The sequence below is a fragment of the Sceloporus occidentalis genome, unplaced genomic scaffold (assembly GCF_023333645.1).
Source record: "Sceloporus occidentalis isolate IW3139 unplaced genomic scaffold, rSceOcc1.0.p SCAF_48, whole genome shotgun sequence".
NCBI classification, from domain to species: domain Eukaryota; kingdom Metazoa; phylum Chordata; class Lepidosauria; order Squamata; family Phrynosomatidae; genus Sceloporus; species Sceloporus occidentalis.
The window spans coordinates 3938522-3953956 of NW_028317028.1; positions in this window are offsets into that span (position 1 = coordinate 3938522).

The following is a 15435-nucleotide window of genomic DNA, read 5'->3' on the forward strand; positions in this document are numbered from 1 at the left end:
TCAAGTGACCTCACATTACATGAACCCACTCCGTTCCTCCCTCCCTGGGAGAGGTCAGTGTACAGACAAACTTTGTGCTTCCTTTATTTGGGGCTGCTTGGAGGGAGGGACATCTTTTTAAACTGGCCATAGACCCAAAAGGAGACTCTGGGGCAACAGTATGCTTTAGCCGCTAAAGCTCCACAAGATTGTCCGTGACTGTTTAATGTTACCTTGGATATACACTCACTGGCCACTTCATTAGGTACACTTGTTCAATTGCTTGTTAACACAAATAACTAATCATCCAATTACATGGCAGCAACTCAATACATTTAGGCATATAGACGTGGTCAAGACAACTTGATGAAGTTCAAACCAGGCATCAGAATGGGGAAGAATTAGAATTAGGGGATTTAAGTCACTTTGAACATGGCATGTTTGTTGGTGCCAGACGGGCTGGTCTGAGTATTTCAGAAATGGCTAGTCTACTGAACCATCTCTAGGGTTTACATAACCATCTCTAGGGTTTACAGAGAATGGTCTGAAAAAGAGAAAATATCCAGTGAGCGGCAGTTGCGTGGACGAAAATGCCTTGTTGATGTCAGAGGCCGGGGGAGAATGGGCAGAATGGTTCTAGATGACAGAAAGGTGACAGTAACTCAAATAACCAAGGTATGCAGAATACCATCTCTGAACGCACAACATGTCAAACCTTTAAGCAGATGGGCTACAGCAGCAAAAGACCAAACCGGGTGCCACTCCTGTCAGCTAAGAACAGAAGGCTACAATTCACACAGGCTCACCAAAATTGGACAATGGAAAACTGGAAGAACGTTTCCTGGTCTGATGAGTCTGGATTCCATTCAGATGGCAAACATGGATCCATCCTGCCTTGTATCAACGGTTCAGGCTGGTGGTGGTGGTGTAATGGTGTGGGGGACATTTTCTTGGCACACTTTGGACCCCTTAATACCAATTGAGCATTGTTTAAACACAACAGCCTACCTGGGTATTGTTGCTGACCATGTCCATCCCTTTATGACCACAGTGAACCCATCTTCTGATGGCTGCTTCCACCAGGATAATGCACCATGTCACAAAGCTTACATGATCTCAAACTGGTTTCTTGAACATGACAATGAGTTCGCTGTACTCCAATGGCCTCCACAGTCACCAGATCTCAATCCAATAGAGCACTTTTGGGATGTGGTGGAACAGGAGATTTGCTTCACGGAGATGCAGCAACTGTCTGATGCCATCATGTCCATATGGACCAAAATCTCTGAGGAATGTTTCGGGTAGAAAGTATGCCACGAAGAACGAAGGCAGTTCTGAAGGCAAAAGGGGCTCCAACCAGGTACTAGCAAGGTGTACCAAATAAAGTGGCCAGTGTGTGTATATATATATATACTCACAAACACAATGGCAAAAAGTCTGATCAGTTGATTTCTAAATGTTTTACATTGATAAACGTACCAAGAAACAATGGGCAGATTCAATTGGGGCGATATCTACCACAATTAACTAAATAGCAGTTCTCATATGGATTGCAGAAATTGGATATTTAAAAAAAAAAATTATCGGAGTTTATGGATATATATACCAATATACTGTATGTTATTTGTTTCTGCAGTCTATGAAAGGATTGCCATTCAATTACTTATGATAGATTTATTTCTAGCATTAAATCAAGCCCAATGACTTGGCTGTAATATAAAGAACCGCATTTTACATGTCAGTCGCATGTTTATAAATGCTGCTGGGTACGTCTTCTGCTGAGTGCTCTGTATGTATCAGAAATCCCCTAGTTTTCCAGTGGTAAATCATCCCCAGGTCCCTGTCATCCAAGTCTATATACCAGTTTAATGAGCTTTTTAATGAGCTTGCTACAAGCTCTGTTGCATGATGCAATGTTTTTGTTTTCTTATTTCCACATTTAGAGAGGTTGTGTTAATGAGATATAAACAAACATTAAGCATCGTGGCCGAGAGCCTGCTTTTTATATCATATTATCTGTCCTAACTGAATATTAAGGCGGCAATCCCTCCTCTATTGACACATTAAAGAGATTTATAACTTTCAATTAGTTCTGGCTCCTAGGACTATGTTCCAGAACTTGCCTTGTGGATACTGTCTTGTTAAACCACTTCTGCTATGACATTATCAGTAATAAAATTCTGTCTAGCCAGATTTTCTAGAATGTCTTGTTTGTGGACTGTAAAACATGTCCTAGAACTCCATTTACTTGTGTAGCGTGTTTGAATGACGCCTGACTTGGTTCCACTGAAAAATGTAGATCTTGGGGGGGGGGTTATACTTAGGGCTTTCCTTGGGATCCCCAGGGCAGTAATAATTTGCCAGGTCCCTTTGCCCTTAAAAGCACATGAAGATGACATTATCATTCAGCCCTCTACTTCACTCAGACTTGGAGAACCCATAATTATGATGGAGAGTTGTAAGCTAAGTTACTGCAGGGACCTCCTAAATGAGAAGCCACATTTTTTCTTTCTGTGTCCCAGGCCGGGAAAATCATTTTTGAGCAATTTCTCTAAACTGTAGGAGATATCATGATCCTTGCAAGACCACCCAGTAATCAGTGTTAATATTGAAGAAATAACCCCTAAATTCAGAAATAATGTATCAAATTACAAACTTATACAAAAAAAGCTAACTAGTTGAAGATCATCTGGACACTTAACAGCAACAACTATATTAGTTTCAAAGACTATAATAACTTTAAGTAAAAATATTCTTGAGATCAGCTTCAACGCTAAAAAGCTTTTATCCAAATTGACAAAATGTGTATTCATCTCATTCATCTTATTGCTCTACAAATATGAAATATTTGCGTTGGGTTAATTTAGATCCAGTCAGTTTTTATTCGGCCCTCTTGATATATTGGACAGGGTATAGATAGTTAGTAAGACATTTAGCGACAGGGTGCAGATAGTAACTACATACACAGGAGGTCTTCATACACAGAATTAAATAAAAACTACCGTATTTGCTCGATTATAAGACGAGGTGTTTTTCAGAGCAAATGCTCTGAAAAATATCCCTCGTCTTATAATCGAGGTTGTCTTCTAATCAGACCTCGATTAGGTTGCCAGGCTGCTTACCGGTGCTTTGGTCGCGAGCAGCAGGAGAACAGGAAGCTGCCTCTGTCACATAACTCTGCCTCCCAGTGGCGACTCTAGAAACAATATATAGGGGGGGCACACAAGATCCCACAGTCAAACTGGGGGGGCATTCATAATTTCCACCATTAAATCATACCACTGAGAATATATATATATATATATATATATATTGCCAAAAGTAATGTGCTATGGAATGATACTTTTGTTATTGGACTAACATAATACTCGGTCATTCAACATGGGAAGCCTGAAGCCACAATTTAGTACGACTAATCCTTGAAATAAATATTATAGCATAAATAACACAATACCTCAACTTTTCCACTAAATTTCAGGGCCTTGAATGTTTTGTCCCCTGAAGTCACTACAACTTAAGGAGGGCAATTTATCTCTGGATAAGTATAAATTAAATAATTCCAACTGCCAGGAAACAGATAACCAAACACACACACCAACACGGGCTCTGTCACACCGACACCCAGACACACACACCAGGACAGGCTCTGCCAAACCAATACCCAAACACACACCAGGAGAGGCTCTGCCACACCCAACACCCAAACACACACACAGGACAGGCTATGCCATACGGACACAAAAACACACACACCAGGACAGGTTGTGCCGCACCAAGACCTATACGCACACACACCCCAGGACAGGCTCTTGTACACTGATAACCAAAAACACACAAACAGCAGGACACAATCTACCTCACTGACATCTACATCAGGATGGATTTTTCACACTGCATTGTTGTTTATACCCCCTTAGTGTTTCTGACCCTTGTGTATTGATGCCCCAGCCAGCACCCTTTTAGTATAGATTAATGTGGTGCCCCCACACCCTTGTATAATCGCCTCCAGCCACCACTATTTGTATTAATGCCCCCAGCAAGCCCCTCCTTTTATTATTGATTTATGTGATGGCCCATCACATATACGCATTAGACATGCATTTTTATCTACATATTGAGTACTTATCTCTTTGAAGTAAAGACTATAATTGAAACATGATTTCAAAATTACAGCTGAACTGGCAGTTTCCTTAATATTAGTTCCTGCTGCTGATATATATATATAAATATTAGCCCCAGTTGCCAATATATATTAATATTAGTCCCTGCTGCCGATATATATATATATATTAGACCCTGCTGCCGATAGCAGGTATAGAACATATTAACACACAAACCCAGCTTTGCATGCATAGATCAATTGAAATTCACTTGTGATCTCAGCACTGAAGGTATATATCAAATCAACAGAATCAGACATACAAATTCTGTATTTGCAGGTATACAATAACAATATATAAAACGTAGCATTGCAGGTATAGATCAAATAAATACATGAAAACTGCATTGCAGTTATTACCGTATTTGCTCGATTATAAGACAACCCTGATTATAAGACGACCCCCCCAAAATCTGAATATTAATTTAGGAAAAAAAGAAAAAGCCTGAATATAAGACGACCCTATAGGAAAAAAGTTAATTCATGTAAACTATTTTTTTTAATAAAAGTTATGATTCAGAAAAATATTTTGTTTTTAATTCCTTTTATTTTCCAACCTGCCCCCAGTTATGCACATCTGCCCCCAGGCTTATCACTCTGCCCCATAAATGCCTTAAACCCCTATATGCCACTTGGCCCCATGATATGCCTTTTAACCCTCTATATGCCACTGTGCCCCATTATATGCCTTTTGACCCCCTATGTGCCACTCTGCTTCCAGACATGCCTTATACCCCTATATGCCACTCCGGCATTTAGGGGGTTAAAAGGCATATTATGGGGCAGAGTGGCATATAGGGAGGTATTAGGCATTTCAGGAGGCAGAGTGGCATTAAGGGGGTTAAAAGGCATTTCTGGAGGCAGAGTGGCATTACGGAGGTTAAAAGGCATTTCATAGAGCACTCTGCCTACAGAAATGCCTTATGCCCCCCATTTAACACCCCCCCAAAAAAAAACTTACCGGTGCTTCTGACTTCCGGTGTGTTGTCCGGGCAGCGTGTAGACTTCCGCTGCAGCCGGAAGGAGGTGCGGCTAGCAGGGGGGTTGTCTGCGTCCATCGCGCAGACCTTCCCCCGCTGTCAGAGAGAATTCCTCGGTGAGTGCCATCTTTGCCCTTCCACAATTACACATCTATGATACACACATACTCATTAACTCATGCTCTCCCTCATTCAGACTATTCATCCACATATTAACTCATGCTCTCCCTCAGACAATTCATCCACATATTAACTCATGTTCTTCCTTATTCAGACAATTCATCCACATATTAACTCATGCTCTCCCTCATTCAGACAATTCATTCACACATTAATGCATACTCTCACGCATTCACACAATGCATCCACACATTAATTCATACTCACTCATTAACATGTACCCCCTCTCCCTCCCTTATCACTTTCTACCCCTTCTGCCTCCCTTATCACATTCTACCCCTTCTGCCTCCCTTATCACATTCTACCCCTTCTGCCTCCCTTATCACATTCTACCCCTTCTGCCTCCCTTATCTCTTTCTACCCCTTCTGCCTCCCTTATCACTTTCTACCCCTTCTCCCTCCCTTATCACTTTCTACCCCTTCTCCCTCCCTTATCACTTTCTACCCCTTCTCCCTCCCTTATCACTTTCTACCCCTTCTCCCTCCCTTATCACTTTCTACCCCTTCTCCCTCCCTTATCACTTTCTAACCCCTCTCCCTCCTCTTTCCCTACTCACCCCCTTTGTATTTCACTCACCTTTAAAGTCCTGCGGCGGGAGAACGAGGCTTCTGTCTTCACTCCTGAGCGCCGGATATGATGTCATATACCGGCGCTCAGTATGAAACGCCGGCACTGCGGCGGAGGTAGAGGCCTCGTGGAGGAGAGTGAGGGGGCCGAGCGGTTGCTAGGCGCCCCTCTCTCTCCTCCACGTCCAAAAAAAAAAAAGCGTTTCAGGCTGCCCAGGACTTAAAGTCCCATTGCGGGACTGTCCTGGGCAATCCGCTGGATTCCCCCCTTGCCCCTTGCCCCCTGTAGCGACGCCACTGCTGCCTCCCCCTTCTTCCTCTGGGGGCGGGGCCAGAGAAGTTGCTCGCACAGCCGGGCCCCTGCAGAAGTCTTCGCGTGAGAGATCTGCAGTTCAGGTAAGGGGGTGGGGGAGGGTTTTTGAGCAAGTATGTGTGATTAATGGAATGAATGAGTATTTAAATGTTTGTGAATGAATGTGTGTATGATAGCATGGATGTGTAAGGGGGTGGTGGTGGTAGCATGGCATAGGGAGGCTGTACTCACACTCCTATCATCCCCAGGTTCCAGCATGTACTGGCTGCCTTGGCTTGATAGGAGTGTGATTGTTGTTAGCAGTTATATATATATATATATATATATATATATATATATATATACCTCCAGAAATGCCTTTTAACCCCCTATATGCCACTCTGCCCCATGATATGCCTTTTAACCCCCTATATGCCACTCTGGCATATAGAGGGTTAAAAGGCACATCATGGGGCAGAGTGGCAAATAGGGGGTATAAGGCATTTCTGGGGGCAGATGTGCATAACTGGGGGGGCAGGTTGGCAAATAAAAGGAAATAAAAAATATATATATTTTTCTCAATCATAGCTTTTATTAGATATGAAAAAATTGTTTACATGAATTAATATTTACTAGTAAAACTTTTTTTCCCTATAGGGTAGTCTTATATTCAGGCTTTTTGTTTTTTTCCTTAATTAATATTTAGATTTTGGGGGGTTGTCTTATAATCAGGGTCGTCTTATAATCGAGCAAATACGGTATTATGCCTAGTCCAGATTCATGTTAGGGAGGAACAATTTGTGGTTTTATGTGATTAACATACATCGATTTCTATTTCTCGGCTTGCAATGAGGGCCATAAACTTTGCACTATGTATTGCTAATTGAACCATTTTCACAAATTTCCAACATAGTTATACTTACATAATTACCTCAATATATGAATAGAAATGAAAGAAGTGCTCCTTTTTTTCTGCAGGGGTTATGATGGATATATTTACTCTCTACAGGAAGTTTCTAGGAAATGCTTTGTTCTGAGATAAAGGCTTTATATTTGTGTATACAAAAAGAAACTGTTTATTAGGGGGCCAAGAGTTTACCACCGACTTCTAAAACATTTATAATCATAATAATAGTTGACAGTAAAGCACTCCGTGAAGTGAAGAAATTCTACTTAATCTGATGATGGTGGCTACCCCTTATATTACTGTGATTATAAACAGGAATTTACCACACTAGGCCATGACCCTAATCCCCTTGAAGAATAAAAGGGCAAGATAGTTCAAAAGACTGGTCCCAGGAACACTCCAAGGAGTGCTTGTGTATCAGTGCCAACTACCATAGAACAGGAGGACCTCACCACGTCAGCTCAATTATCTCTTACCCCTGGGGGCTTGGGAGCATGAGATGAAAAATAACTAAGTTCAATATGGCTAGCAGATCAATGGATCCCAAAAACTGATGAAGCGAGTGCCGTTTTGTCATTTGGGGCCTCAGGGGCAGCTTCGTCATGCCATTTAAAATGGCTAGATTAAGGGTGGTTTCTTTGTTTTCCCATGAGCATGGCCCCTATTTTTGGTTCAATGTCATTTTATCAGAAAGGCCTCACTTAGTTGAGTGTGGGCATTTCCCATTTTGCTCAACACTCTTTACTCTTTTCATCATTGTACGCTCACAAGTGGGACCCTCATAAGCCCATCATTCCATGACAGCAAGTTGGGGCAGGCTTCCGGAAGATAGGGTTTGTGAAGTTAGGGTCCAAACGGTTTCCAGCTATTTTCTGGATTATGGAGCATTCATTTACTGGGCATCATGCAGAGGAGCAATACTATGGGCAGACATCTTCAAGTGTTGGGGCGCAAATACATATGAGAAAAACAAATAATAATGGAAGGCAACTGGGAGTAATATTTATGCACCCTCAAAATTCACAGGTTAAATAGGCTCATCACAAAATCTCTGTTATTCCATAACTGGATGGTGCCCTTGGGGTTTGCGGCAGCCAGCAATTGGTGGTATGTGTTGTTAATTTCCACATGCTTGTTGGGTGGAAAAGAACATTGATAAATAGCAATAGCCTTGCCCTACTCCAAAATCCATGCGTCCATGTGTGTTTTTCAAGGGAGAGGGGGTTGGGTCAGGGCTGCATATTTGCTTAGAAATAGCAGGAGGCATGTAATCACAATCAGGAGCCTCATTCGCAACACTTTTTACCAATTTGCAGAGATTTTTGTCCTTTTTGGCCATTTGCCCATTCTGGATAAAATAATCTACTCTGACTCAGCTTCATTAGTGTTTTTACAAAGCAACGCTGTAATAGAGAAATTGTGTCCAAATATGAGAATATGTCTAAAAACCACAAATGTCTATGTGCATAAGGCGTGAATGGGTAATCTCTGGAGCAGAGGACGGTCTATGCTAATTCCCACCATTACACCAACGCTGTTTAGACCTATGTTTATTTGTGCCCAATGGGTTATGTTTATTTTATTTAATTTGTGTTTTTCCACATTACATGTCCCCATAAATCAAAGAAAGCATTAATGTGTTGACTCAATGTAGTTATTTCATTGTATATTTATCTATGTCAGTCCATTTAGAAAACATGATTTTTCCAATCATCGATGAGGTAAAATGTGTTTTACGGTAGTATTTTCCTTATTAACTCCAGGCCATTTGTTTTAGCTGTATTAGATAATTGCGGTAGGCTCCAGGCTTTTGTTTTGTATCGAGCTTATTCTTGTAAGGTTTCTCATTTTAGGTAAATAACGTTTTTATTGACAAAGAAGGAGTACAACAATAAAGGGTAAGACAAAAAGAACATTGATACAATGGTGGTCAAAAAAAAAATATAAATGTGCGATTTCCGTAATCTATCTATTGCAACAGAGGTCAGACAGCGTACCAAAAAAAATCGCAGTGAAAACATATGGAGGCATACAGAAGAAAACGAGCAGTATGACAATCGCGGTGTATATCGGAATGCATAGAGATACAGATCATAAAATTGCAGGCGTCGAGTGAAAACAAATGTTTCCAAACACTTAGAGCAATATGTATGTCTCACGAGCCAGAGACCACAGATGATGATATCACACTTGCGCCAGATCAGGGGGGAACCATGAGATGGGAGTGGAGAAACAGATAATACATCACTATAGGAACACAAGGGGGGGGATTCGGTATCAAGATCACCGATTCGCATCGCCGCAGGTGAAGGCCACCGCCCTCCTGGGCCCCAGGAGAAGAAAGAAAAAAAAAAGAGGGGGGGAGGAAGAGAAAAAGGAAAGGTGGAGGAAAGGAGACATGGAGGGGTATCACCTCAGGAGCTCTGCCAGTGCAAGTGACGACTGGAACGAGAGCCAAGTAGCCCAGACCTTAGTATATGCTTCCATCCTGTCATTAGACAGGTGGATCAATTCTTCCATTGCCCTTATCTCCTCCACCTGAGCCACCCAGTGTCGTAGTGAAGGTGATTCAGTGCATTTCCAGTGCTTAGGGATCAGGGAGCGGGCCGCATTAAGAAGATGCCTGGTAACGGAGCGTTTCAAAGAGGTCAGGGAAGCATCAGTATGGGAGATTAGGCAAAAACCAGGGGTGCAGGACACCTCTCGTCCCGACACCTCCTCCACTCCGCGCACAACACCCCGCCAGAAAGGCCGGATCCTCCCACATTCCCACCATATGTGCAAAAACGTACCAGGCTCCTCTCCACATCTCCAGCAAGTCGGATCACTCCCCGGGCATATCTTATTAATGTACATTGGGGAAGGTTTTCCATTTTAAAGCCCCTCTGTATTTAATATACTAACATACTAAAACCATATGAAATTGGTGGAGTCAGGCTATATATAGCATTCTTAAGTGGCTAAAGTGAAAAAGCATTGCTTGGTCTACTTTTAATGTGAGTTATAATAATCATATTTAATGTATAGTAATGTAAATAACTTCATTCCAATGCAGCAAGGAGACACATGCACAATGTAATGTGCAGAATGAAACTTGTATAATATAATATAGACATTTCTAAAGATAATACACAAAAGTACACTTCTATATGCATTGTTTGTTTATGGGGTTCCTCTGGAGTGTGCTTTTAACCCCTTAAGGACCGGGCTCATTTTTCGTTTTGTACCCTGTGGGACCGAGGCTGTTTTGACACTTTTGTGGTGCTTGTGTTCAGCTGTAATTTTCTCCTCACCCATTTAGTGTACCCACATAAGTTATATATTGTTTTTTTCAGGACAAGATGGGCTTTCTTCAGATACCATTTTGATCGTATCATCTTATTTACTATAAAAAAAATAAAAAAAACATGGTGAAAAATTGAAAAAAAACACATTTTATGACTTTTATTTGAAAAATCTTTTACTCACCTAAAAAAGCAAGAAAAAAAACTAGCTAAATAGATTCTACTACTTGTCCTGAGTTTAGAAATATCCAATGTTTTTATGTTTTTTTGCTGTTTTTTGTAAGTTATAGGGCAATAAGTACAAGCAGCGTTTTATGATTTCCAAATCTTTTTTAACAAATCTGGTCAGTCTGCCTCCATCTCCTCTTTGGAATATATTTGAAGCCGGTTAACTCAATTTAACCCGGTCAGACCATATATTTTTGAAAACTAGACACCCCAGGGTATTCCAAATGCTGTTATTTTAACCCTTTCCATGCACCAATTATAGAACTACACTTTGTCAAACTTTGTAATAGTAATTTTTTTATTTTTTTTTTTCACACAAATTGTACTTTAGTTATAGATATACAGGTCCTGGTATATGTCACTGTCAAACAACCCCCCAATATGTGTTCAGGAACATCTCCTGAGTACAGCGATACCCCACATGCATGGGTTTGTCAGATTGTTTGGCTGGTAAAAGGCTACTTTTGGGGCATGCGTAATCCAGGTGGTCATTTGGTCAGTCTGCCTCCATCTCCTCTTTGGAATACCTTTGAAGCGGGTTAACTCAATTTAACCCATTCAAACCATATATTTTTGAAAACTAGACACCCCAGGGTATTCCAAATGCTGTTATTTTAACCCTTTCCATGCACCAATTATAGAACTACACTTTGTCAAACTTTGTAATAGTAATTTTTTTTTTTTATTTTTTTTTCCACACAAATTGTACTTTAGTTATAGATATACAGGTTCTGGTATATGTCACTGTCAAACAACACCCCAATGTGTGTTCAGGAACATCTCCTAAGTGCAGTGATACCCGACATGCATGGGTTTGTCGGGTTGTTTGAGATTTAAAATGCCACATTTGGGAAGTGCGCTTTTTTTCTCCATTTTGGTCAGTCTGTACCTATGCCCTATCTTTGAGCTCGGCCACTCCAATTTACCCCATCACTCATTTTTTTTATATATTAGACACCCCTTGGGTATTTGAAGTGCTTTTATTTTAACTCTTTGTTGAGATTTTTGAGAAATTTTAGCACTTGCTCAAAATAATAAACTTTATTTTTTTATTTTATTTTATTTTTTTAATACTTTTTTTATATTTTTTTTACACATTTTGCTGGTACTGGATGGCTCATCAAGTGACATCACTGCATAATTATTTTTAAATGTTAGCACATTTTTTTTTTATTTTTTTTTCCATTTTTATTTTTTTTTTTTGAATATTTTACTAATCACATAGTGATTAGAAAGCTGGGTTCCATTGACTTGCTTGGTTGAATGCAGTACCTGTATTCAACCTGCAAGTGGAGCCAGAGTTCTCTAGAGGGTCAGGAGACCGTCTAGCGAACTCTTTCTTCTTTATTGGTTTTTTTCCCGGGCCGCCGCCATCTTGCTTGATGGCGAAGATCACCGGCAGCTGCGGCTGTGACCGCTCTCCGGAGCGGTCACAGCCCATCCAAAGGTAAGTGTTTGGTGTCGCTGGATGCCTCCTGATCGAGGCATTCCAGCGACACCATTTAAGTTTAGGAGGCGATCGTTGATCGCCTCCTAAACGCTTTTAAAACGGGCGTCCGCCGCCATACAATGTATGGCGGCTGTTGACGCCCCGGGGAGGGGCCAGACATGGCCCCCGATGCCGATCTCGGCGTTACTGAATGCCTCGACATCGAGGCATTACAGTAACGCCGTTTAAGCGAAGAAAGTGATCGTTGATCACTTTCTAAGCTTATTTAATTTTTTGACGGTTCAGGACCGTCAAAGGTCATTTAGTGACCGTCTTGTCATGACGGTCCTGAACCGGCAAAGGTCGCGAAGGGGTTAAAGATCTTCCATATAGTGTGTTCAAAATGTTAACACAAGATGTGCTTTTTATGCTAAATTGATTTAACTGTCATTTGCATTATTCTTTCCCTTTCTTATTTGATGACATTATTGGCATAAATAAAACACTGTATTGCCTTCCATAGATAATTTGATACGAATATTTATATGAGCATAGGATGTTTTAGCATAAGCAAAGACTTTTTTGTGATCATCATCATTCATCTATAGCAGGGGCGTCCAACATGCGGCCCGCGGGACCTCGAGGTGCGGCCCGCGTGAGATCGGCAGCCAGGATCACAAGAGCCCTGCTGCTTAGTTGTGGGAGGGTCTATGGTACTGCACAGAGGAAGCAGGAGGCCACACCCCCTGCTGAAGTCTGTGAGCGGCATTGAGAGCTGTAGTGCCGGTAAGGGGGTGGGGAGGGTGTTTGAATGAGTATGCGTGATTGAGGGAATGAATGAATTTGTGTGTGTGTGATAGCATGGGTGTGTAAGTGCTGCAACCTAGGCATGAATTGACTGTGATTGCTGTTAGCAATCACACTCCTATCATGCCAAGACAGCCAGTAGATGCTAAACCTGGCTAGCTTCCCCCTATGTGTATTGATGCAGCCAGCAGTATGGGGTCTGCACTTACAGCCACCCTGTACCAGCATGTACTGGCTGACTTGGCATGATAGGAGTGTGATTGCTAACAGCAATCTGCTATCAGCAATCACAGTCCCATCATGCCTAGGTTCCAGCATTTACTGGTTGTCTGGGTATAAAAAGAGTGTGTTTGCTGTTAGCAATCACACTCCTATCATGCCAAGTCATATTGTTGTTGTTTTTTGTCCAATTGTGGTGTGTTAATGCACTAAAATTGAACAAAAAATACAATAACTATTAATTTATATATGATTGTTGACAGCAATCACACTCCTATCATGCTCAGCCAACCAGTACATGCTGGAATCTGGCTATGCCTGATCATAATATATATATTTTTTTGTGCAATTTTGGTGTGTAACTTACTTTTATCAAAAGTGTGGGACTTTTTATTATTTTTAAAGGTGTGTGGGGGGGTCGTTTTCGGTTTCGGCTAAGTGAACCCTGAATTTGTAGTCACAAAACTTTCTAGGCCCAGAAATCAGTGATTGGAAAAGTAAAGGTTTTGTGTCATTTACTTTATTTTAATCTGCATATTTTATTAAAGGCCATATTTTCTCACAGTGAAAAATGAGTGCGGTCCTCGCACGGATACAATTCTGATGAAGTGGCCCACTGCAGAAAAAACTTGGACACCCCTGATCTATAGGAATGTTTTATTTAGGAATTTTCTATGAGTGGAATGAGGATGGGTTTACAATTGTATATACTGTATAAGGAGTTCATTATATATCCAGCCATCTCTATATCGTTTTCATCATTGTAAGCTCACAAGCGGGACCCTCATAAGCCCATCATTCCTGCAAGGAACATTGTATAGAGGAACCAAAAAAAGCACTGTATAATTGGTTGTTACTTAATAAATAAAAGATAATAAAATAATAACCATTATGGTTCTTATATCTTTATTATACTGCTTTGTAACCATCAGTATAGTTAAAGATCATTAAATAGTGTAAGTAGGTGTTTTTAGTCTAATAATCTGTATAATATATAGGAAACAGTTCTTATCATGGTATATATGAAATGACTTCTCTCTTAATGAAAGAGTTAATTTTTAGGTTGGGGACCGGGTGCAGCTGTTCTTCTCAATACTCACATAGAAACCTGTGGTACATTAGATTTATTGCGCTGTCATACCACATTAAATAAATTTGACATTCTCCAGAGACCCAATATACCTATGTAAGAAAATGCATGCAGCTTCTTTATTCTGAACTGTTTAAAGCTATTCATATATAAAGATGAGGTTGTTCAGAAGTGGGTTCTCCCTATAACATTTGATGATATTGCATTAAAGAACTGAAACCATAGATGGCCTTTACACCTTTAAGATACATATTAATGTGCAAATGGGACAAAATTTCCAGTTAATTTTGCGCTATTTGTTTTCTGACAACCATTTCGGTTTCCTGCTGTTTGTTTCAGATGAAAAATGGGGGGGGGCAGACTCACACTCTCATTTTTGTTCACTATTTCTCTATATAGAGAATTTTTGTATAGTTGACATATTGTATAATGACATCCCATAGAACACATTTCTCACATGTTTCCAATGCAGTTCACTTTTCTTAAGACGTTTGAACTGTTTGGAATGAGGGTAGGCTATCAGATGGCTGCATGAAGTTGCTTCTGGAGCATTAACAGAGCTGAAGTTCAATGGCAGTACATGCATGGAGATTGGTTTGGCACAGAAAATAGCTGGGGGGTGGCAGGCAAAAGATTTGGGGGATCTCTACAGGCATCTCTAATACTAAAAGCAATCATGCAGCATATGAATGTGCATATGATGGCTGGAGTAGTATCCGTCTGAATGCTGCAGAGATGTGTAACACATTGTTCACTCTGATAAGCTGAAAAATTGGTGTGTTAAGTTCAGCAGTTGACTAAGGCATATGGAAAATGTGCCCTTTTAGCCTTTACTGGCATTTGTGGATCAGTTGCAGTGTGGAGGAAATGAAAGATCCCACATAATCCAACTTGCCATTCTCCCTCTGATTTGCTTTTTAAAAGGAATGGGTCAGAGCTACTTCATTCATCTGGGGCAGTGTGTGTGGGTTGCTGACTTTTTGACATTTGTAAATCAGACATGTCCTCTGTGCCCTGCACAAAAATCACTTCTGCTACTTTCTGCAGAGAATGTGTTTGTGTGTGAAGGCAGATCATTAACAAGAAGCCCTCTTTATGTTAAAGCAATTTACTAAAGACATTTACATAAAAGTCAAGTGTTGTACTCCAGGACCACAAAGAAAATGTAAATGCAAATATCTTAGAAAAGGTGCCATTATAAAGGGCCAGCTCAGTCCATCTTGTTGGAAGTTGGCCCTTCAAAATGCATAGTGACTCACAGCTTAGTGAATAAACACTGGCTGTGAGTTTAAGGGCTTGGGATCAGGCACAGCT